Consider the following 9263-nt stretch of genomic DNA (forward strand, 5'->3'; position numbering starts at 1 on the left):
TTGCTATTTTTTAAATGGAAGAGTAAATTGATAAAATAAAAGTACAACAATATTTTCCAAATAATTATGTTTACAATATTGACAATAAAGTTGACTTGATAAGAAAAAAGAGTTGTTAGAAACTATTTTTGTCACTATTTTTATATACATGTTTTCTTTTAATGAAAAATAAACAAACTATTCAATGAATATATCTATAAAGAAGCTAAGCTATTGTTCAGGATAGGAAGATAAATCGAAATTGAATTTCTACTTCAATGCAATAGTTTAAAGAATAATAAGAAAAAATATTTCAGTTTTTATCATTCGTCAATTTTCGTATGCTTTTTGTTCGCACCATTTATCTTTTTCCTATTATTCTTATATCTTTGTTTACAAGATTAATAATTCATATTGGAACTAGAAATGAAATTTTTGAAACAAAATAAGGCCCCTCAATAGGGCCTAAAAATAACACATTAATTATGGGGCCTAAAATTATGGGGCCTAAAAAATTTCTCATTAACAAAGGGCTTAGTAAAGTAGGGCTTTAGTGGGGCTAAAATATTGGGACTTTGAAAAATTGGGCTTATTTGACAGCTCTAGTTATGACAATTATGTTGTTTTGATAAGGTGTATATTCATACATATATATATATATATATATATATATATATATATATATATATATATATATATATATATATATATATATATATATATATATATATATATATATATATATATATATATGAGGAGGGTTATATTGACTCCAAGAGTAAGTGTTCAACACTTACTCCAAATCATAACCATTGATTATCATTAATCCAACGGTTTTAATTAAAATTTTATATAGAAAAATATTTCCAAAAATAACTAGATTAAATGAACAATTAAAACCGTTAGATTAATGAAAATCAATGGTTATGATTTGGAGTAAGTGTTGAACACTTACTCTTGGAGTCAATATAACCCTCCTCTATATATATATATATATATATATATATATATATATATATATATATATATATATATATATATATATATATATATATATGTATATATATATATGGTAAATATGAATTGACATGAGATAGTATGGATACTAGTGTTAATTGGATTTTGTGAATCGTAATTGATTAATTAGCCTTTTATATGTGAATGATATGTATGTATTGTGAATGTTGTGTACAATTGGTGGATAATTTATCGAGTTGAATTATTGTGATATGCGGAATGTTAAGATGGTAGAGATGATCTTAATTGCATAATTGGTTGGTAATTGTACATTCATTCATGGCATAGTCGGCTTTATTGTGGAAGTGGTGAATCTGTGGGTTCACATGGTATTAGACGGTGATCCTTGAATGGAAATGGACGTAGATTACGTTGATCCTTAATTGGAAACATGTGTAGTGGCTTTGATCTTGTCCGGATCGGAAGCGGCTTGGATTCTAGAGTGAATTCGGAAAGCGGTAAAATTTATGTTTATATTTGGTGGAACTCTGGGTCCACATCGGGTACCACATGCATTGAGTCACATGTTTTGCATTGAGTCACATTAAGGTTATGTGATGTTTGAATATATGCGTTTATGTGATTGTTATGAGTACATGAGATGTGATAATTGGATTTGGTGGTGTTTGGACACATGACTTGGTAAAATATATGATTATGTGATAATTATAGTTATATGTATTATTTGGGAATATAGTATTGGAATTTAATATTATACTCCTTGAGTTTTGATGTATGCTTGTAACATGTGAAATAAATGTTGGTTAGTATTATTTACATGGTTATATAAGTGTGATGAATTCCTATAACAGTTGATTGAATCATTGTATCTTATTATACTTTCTTCATAATGATTCGTATTCTCACCCTTCTGTTTTAATGTTGCCCTCGTTTGGCGACATGTAGGTTCTGGCGATTAGTAGTTCGTACGAGATTTAGTCGGAGAGCTTCCGAGTTTGTTTGATGATTAAGTAGCGAGTCAATGCTCTGGTCATGTAACACTGGGTAGACTAGGCGTGTTGAACTCATGTTTCTATTTGGTTATGTGTTATGTTACAACTTGTGAACCTGTTTATTTGGCTACTTGTCGTTTGAGAGGCTTTAAGCCAAATATTCTGATTACGGTTTATTTTATACTGAGAGTGTTATTGAGTTATGATCATGGTATGGGACATGAATCATTTAATGGAATACATGAGTATTTTAGTATTTTCTGCTGTGAATGCATATTCTGGATGAATTATGATTAAATGTAAGGTGTTATCTGAAATGACCAGGTGTGTTGTGTATTGTGGATAAATGTTGTCGGTTTTTAAAAGCTTTTAGTTTTTGAAAACGTCGATGTGACGCCCTTTTGAATTATATGCATGCTTATTCTCTGATATTATGTTAATTGTTTTGGGGTATAAAAGGGGTGTTACAGATTCCACCTATATTACAGATTTCTTAACACTAAATCAAATTCATCAATTGAGTCCAATCTTGATTCTTAAGTGCTAGAGTTCTCCGCTTATGTTGGTCTAGAAAATATCTCTCATTGAATAAAGAGAATGTTCGCCCTAAAAGAATTGCATTTTAGGTTCTTAGATTAAGAAGTTAAATTGGTTATTGAAACATGGATCATTTTCAAAAATCTAGTCGTGTGCGTTTACGAAAAAGCAAAATGTTTGTGGTATAATCGAAGATGGTTATGACATTTATCGCGACACTAATAAAGAGAGAGTGGTTGATCCTGAAATTGCGATGGCATTTGTTGAAAAACACTGTTAATAATTTTGCGATAACTATAAATTGGTTGTTGCAAACAAGAAAAACGAATGTTTGAGACTAACGTCATGGATGATGCACATAAGTTTTTTGTACAATTACATCAACAACATTTCAAATTTGAGTACCCGCGATGGTTGTTGAAGGACAAACCTAATGGAATGGACTAACAATGAGCAATTCTTCACCTTGGAGTCTTTCTTTATGAACAACACACCTTATGAGTGACACGTCGACGTTTTGAACCGGGGATTTAATATTTTATAACATATGTCTACGTTTTGAAAACCCTGGCCAAAGCATGTATGTGGCCACAGTTTCTGAGCTGTGGAAAAATTTAGTGTGGCCGTAGGCCAAAAATATTGTAGTGGTCACAATGTCACATACTCACCAAAAACATTAAGGTAATAGGTGTGTGTGTGTGTTTTATCACTTATTATTGCTCAAGTCCCCCCTTTTCTAATCAATGTGGGACTTTCCCACGATTTATTTCTCAATATTTTTAACTCACACTTATTATTCTCAACTGAAACACAAAATGTTAAAACAACTAAAAACTTATTTAATGTTAGGTGTTATCTGAAATGACCAGGTGTGTTGTGTATTGTAGATAAATGTTGTCGGTTTTTAAAAGCTTTTAGTTTTTGAAAACGTCGGTGTGACGCCTTTTGAATTATATGCATGCTTATTCTCTGATATTATGTTAATTGTTTTGGGGTATAAAAGGGGTGTTACAGATTCCACCAATATTACAAATTTCTTAACACTAAATCAAATTCATCAATTGAGTCCACTCTTGATTCTTAAGTGCTAGAGTTCTCCGCTTATGTTGGTCTAGAAAATATCTCTCATTGAATAAAGAGAATGTTCGCCCTAAAAGAATTGCATTTTAGGTTCTTAGATTAAGAAGTTAAATTGGTTATTGAAACATGGATCATTTTCAAATATCTAGTCGTGTGCGTTTACGAAAAAGCAAAATGTTTGTGGTATAATCGAAGATGGTTATGACATTTATCGCGACACTGATAAAGAGAGAGTGGTTGATCCTGAAATTGCGATGGCATTTGTTGAAAAACACTGTTAATAATTTTGCGATAACTATAAATTGGTTGTTGCAAACAAGAAAAATGAATGTTTGAGACTAACGTCATGGATGATGCACATAAGTTTTTTGTACAATTACATCAACAACATTTCAAATTTGAGTACCCGCGATGGTTGTTGAAGGACAAACCTAATGGAATGGACTAACAATGAGCAATTCTTCACCTTGGAGTCTTTCTTTATGAACAACACACCTTATGAGTGACACGTCGACGTTTTGAACCGGGGATTTAATACTTTATAACATATGTCTACGTTTTGAAAACCCTAGCCAAAGCATGTATGTGCTCATCAAAGGTTGATATTGCTAATATGCTACTATCATATTGTGTATTTATTTATTTAAATTTTTTTAGATAAATTATTTGATATCATGAATTTTAGTTGCATATCAGTATTTTTAGTGTGAATTTAAAGATACTAATACCTAACTAAATTCAAGGTACTAAAGTCTAATTACAGATAAAATTAATAATATTAAAAAGTATAAAAGTATATTCTCGTCACTTTTGTAACCAAATATTTTATTATCAAATTAATTGAATAATTAATATAAAGAATAAATTTTCTTTAATTACTTATTTACTTTTTACCACCTTAATTCTTTAATCAAAATACTCCATAATTATGCTTTTGTAACTTATCCATATTATCACAGTCCAAACAATGCAGTGCAGTGCAAATGCAATGCACATGGTAGCTAGTATTGTTTGGTAAGGAGGTTGGTGAAAAATAAAATCAATGAGTAAATATATTAGCTTTGATTTTAAGTCATGCATGTATAAAATTGGGTTGGAAGCAGGAAAGCCATGTTCAAACGTACTAGTAACTTTTTTTATTTTTCCTTAATATATTATGGAAACTGAAAAAATAGTCAATGTCCATATGAATTTGCAACCAAACCTTCTTATGAAATCTTTTTCTTTTAGCAAATAAATAAATATTACATTTTTAAAAATGGTACTAGTATCATTACTAATTTGACAAGGATTTTGAACATTAATTTGTAATTCAACGCCATAAATTTTATTTTTATTTATTTATATGATATTTATTTTTGGCCGTATCATAAAACTTATCTATGAGGTGAAAGATTTAATTAATTAAAACATAATTTTTATATTATAATTTGTTGTTCAATTTATTTTCTTATAAATGTATTTGAATAAAAAATATTTTACTTTTAATTAGAATTAATTTTAAATATTTATAAAAAATAATAAAATTAGCCACCATCACTTGGCCCATGGGAACTACAAAGGGCCATACAAGTCTCCAACAAACCCTTTCACTCATCATTTGTGTTTTATACTAAAAAAATTCAAGGACCACTCTACTATCATGATTCATAGACATGGAGTTGTGACATGATTGAGTTTAGGTTTTTAATATTATCCCTTTTAATATTGTTAAATCACTAAATTAACTAAGTTATTACCCTCTTTTTTAAGAACAAGTCAATTTGATTACTAGATTAATTAGTTAACCGTGTTAAAAGACTATAATACCAAAGCTAAACGCAGTTTGAAGAACAAAAACAACTTATGCAACAATCTAAAATAGAAATTTTATATTAAAAAAAATTAATATAAGATTTTTAAGATAATATTTTTTATTAATTTTTTATATTATATTATAAGAAGCACAAGTAGTTGGTATTTTTATGCCTTTATTAATTTCATTTGATTAAATATATTTTTGAATCTTGATAACCATGGTCAAACGAGGAACCTTGAACCCACCAAACAATACGGTCCAATAAAATAGACAAAATTCATTTTTTATTTTGGTACAAAATAGAAGAATAGACCAAATTCTAAGTCACCTCAATACTACTATCATAAATAATTGATGTCTCTTTCTTTCAGGAGAAAACATTTTCTCATAGTAATAAAAAAATAATATAAAGAAAAGCGAAAAAAAATCCAAATAACCATGTTTAATAAATAATTTACACCAAAAACCATGTTTTCGGCAAAATTACGCATATGACCAGGTTTCAGAGGTGGTCTCCACATAGGAGCCACCTCAGGTGGCGCCAATGCCCATTTTTGTATAACTTATGTGCCACCCAGGGTGGCTTCAATGTCCATTTTCCTCTTTTAAGCCACCTAGGGTGGCGCCTATGTGTCTCTTTTCTTTTCTTTTTTTTTGTTTTTTTTAATTGTTTCTATACTATTTTTTTTTTAATTTTTTTTGTTTTTTGATTTTTTAAAAATTGTTTTAACATAAATAAATAAATTATATTTTGTTTTTTTTATTTTTTAAAAATTGTTTTAACAATTAAATAAATAATGAAACACCACATGTCATTCATTCCAAACATTACAAATACGAGAAATTCAGAAACAACATTACAAATACGGTCATACAGTCCAAACATTACAAATACGGAAAAAAAAGAAAATTTTTAAAACATGGATATTATGCTATTCACGACCCCTCCGACCATGACCCCTCCGACCCGGAGGCGGACCATGACCCCTCTCACCGCCAGTTCCGCAATCTGGAACTATTCGAATCCGGTTGGAAGGATCTCGACGACCCACTTCTCCACGACCCCCCTATTCCTTGGTTGTTCTTGTTGTGTCTGGGTAGGTGGTCCTCGGATTAGCCCCTCCATGCGCTCGTTGGACATGTATTCTTGTATGCTGCTGTCAAATAGTCGGGTCCCCATGCCCTCAAAGATTGGTCTTGGCGGTGGAGTTGCGTCATATGGTCGGTAAAACCCAGCACTTGATTGGCCTTGGAAAAATGGCATTGTTTGTTGGGGTGTGGTGTAACCATATTGTTGGTGTTGTGAAAATTGGGGTGTGGAGTATCCATGTTGTTGGTACTGTGACGATTGAGTGATCATTTGCTCGTTCGGGTCATATTCGTCATCTAGACCCATGTCGGGGCTGGGTTGCCTATTGGAGTTGGAGGGGCCGGCGTCGCCATGTTGTTGGGTGAAGCCCCATGATTGTTGTTGGATGGGTTGTCTAGTGGAGGTGGAGGGGCCGGCGTCGTAGTGTTGTTGGGTGAAGCCCCATGATTGTTGTTGGACGGGTAGCCTAGTGGAGGGGTCGGCGTCATGGAGTTGTTGGGTGAAGCCCCATGATTGTTGTTGGATGGGTTGACTTTGGTAGGGCGTTGTTGGTGTTGTTTGATATTCTTCCTGGTAAGGTTGTTCGGATGTTTGGCGTTGTCGGCGTTGCTGGCGTTGTTGGCGTTGTTGGCGTTGTTGTGGTGGTTGTTGGGGTGGTTGTTGTGCGTATTGTTGTTGGCGGGGGTCGTGTAGGTAGTAAGGGTCGGACACATACATATCGGGGGTTGTGACTGTTCCAAACCAAGCAACGTAGTCCGCGGTTGGAAACATGGGGAGTTGGGCAACAGTCTTCGCATGTGATTGTATAGTGTGCACTGCTCAGTATGGTTGTGTCTGGTCAAGTCGGCAAAGCTGCAGTTCACCAGTGTCAAGCACACCTCAAATCAACTTAGTACGTTTGTGACGATTCAGGCATTCATTTTCCATCAACTTTATTCGCATGTGATTGTACAGTATGCACTGCTCAGTGTGGTTGTGTCTGGTCAAGTCGACTGTGCAGCAGTTCACCAGTGTCATAATGATCTCAACTCAACACAGTAAGTTTGTGATGATAAAAGCATACCTCTAATGTGGAAAATAACACAACTCATTACACATCTCATTTCACATATGAAATAACACTCTTTACCCACTCAACAATGGCCCCTCCACAATACATTATCAACGCTCATGTTTTTGGCGAGACATATGACAACGAAGAAGTTGGTTTTCTGTTTAGAAACACCGAGGTTAAACGATTTTGTTTAAGCAGAAAAGCAAATTTCAGTTACTTCAAAGGGAGATTAGAGACGAAGCTTGCAATGGGTGGTGTATCCCAGATTTTTTACCAATATCGATTTCTTCGTGGGGACAACCCGGTCAAGTTTATCCAAGTTGAGATCAAAGACGATGAAGACATGCAGAATATGTTCGCCAATCATGAGTATTCTGGTTACGACTGCATAGAACTGTATGTTACTCTACCAGAAGTTCAACCCACACAAATGGTTGAGTCAGAAGTCATTGATGCACTTGAAGACGAGCAAGCAGAGGTCGACGTTGTAGATGAAGAAGAAGAAGCACCGGAAATAGAAGTTGATAACTTGGTCAACGAGGAAAGTGAAGATGAACCGGAAGTTGTTGTACCACGAGATCAAGTGCATATGCCTCCAGCGCACATGAGGAACTTGAATTTTGATGGGGATGACGAACCATCGACTGATATTTTCTATGATCCATACACTCAAACAGATCAACGGTTAAAAGTAGGAGACAGATTTCGTTCTAAGGAGGCATGTATCATGGCCATAAAAAGATTTCATATGGCTAACAATGTTGATTTTAGAGTTGATCGCGCCAATGTTGAGAGGTACAAAATTTATTGTAGTAACACTGATTGTGGATTCAGGTTGCATGCATCATACAGGAAGAGAAGTGATTCATGGGTTATAGGATATATTTCCCAAGATCACACATGTGTTAACACAAATGTTTCACAAGATCACCGTAAGCTAAGTTATGACATTATTTGTCAAGAAATCTTGCCTCTAGTTGAAAAAGATCCATCGTTAAAGGTGAAAACGATAATCTCTCATATCGTTGCAACATACAATTACACTCCCTCTTATAGAAAGGCGTGGCTGGCGAAGACCAAAGCGATCGAAATTGTGTATGGAAATTGGGAGGATTCGTACAAACGACTCCCACATTTCTTATATGCGCTTCAAATTTATGCTCCTGGAACCGTTACTATTTTAGAGACCCTTCCGGCGCAATCTCCAGACGGAACGTCCCTTCAAGGAAATGTGATATTCCACAGGCTTTTCTGGGCTTTCCGCCCATGTGTGCAAGGATTTTCATATTGCAAACCAATTCTTCAAATAGATGGAACTTGGTTGTACGGAAAATATAAAGGCACCATGTTGATGGCTGTGGCTCAAGACGGAAATAGTAACATCTTTCCTGTTGCGTTCGCTCTTGTGGAAGGAGAAACTGCTGGAGGTTGGGGTTTCTTTCTCAGAAATCTTCGAACACACGTTGCCCCCCAACCTGGACTTTGCTTGATGTCAAACAGACATGCTGCCATCGAGAGTGCGTACAACAATCCAGCAAATGGGTGGCAAAACCCAACCTCAACGCATGTTTACTGTATTCGACACATTGCACAAAATTTCATGCGGGAGATAAAGGACAGGGCTCTTCGGAAGACTCTTGTCAATGCCGGATATGCGTTGACTCAACCGACGTTCCAATATTATCGACATGAAATTATAGCGGCAAATCCAGATGCAGGCAGATGGGTAGACAATCTTGCTAGAGAGAAATGGAC

The sequence above is a fragment of the Vicia villosa genome, linkage group LG5, assembly GCF_029867415.1.
Source record: "Vicia villosa cultivar HV-30 ecotype Madison, WI linkage group LG5, Vvil1.0, whole genome shotgun sequence".
In the NCBI taxonomy this organism is placed as follows: domain Eukaryota; kingdom Viridiplantae; phylum Streptophyta; class Magnoliopsida; order Fabales; family Fabaceae; genus Vicia; species Vicia villosa.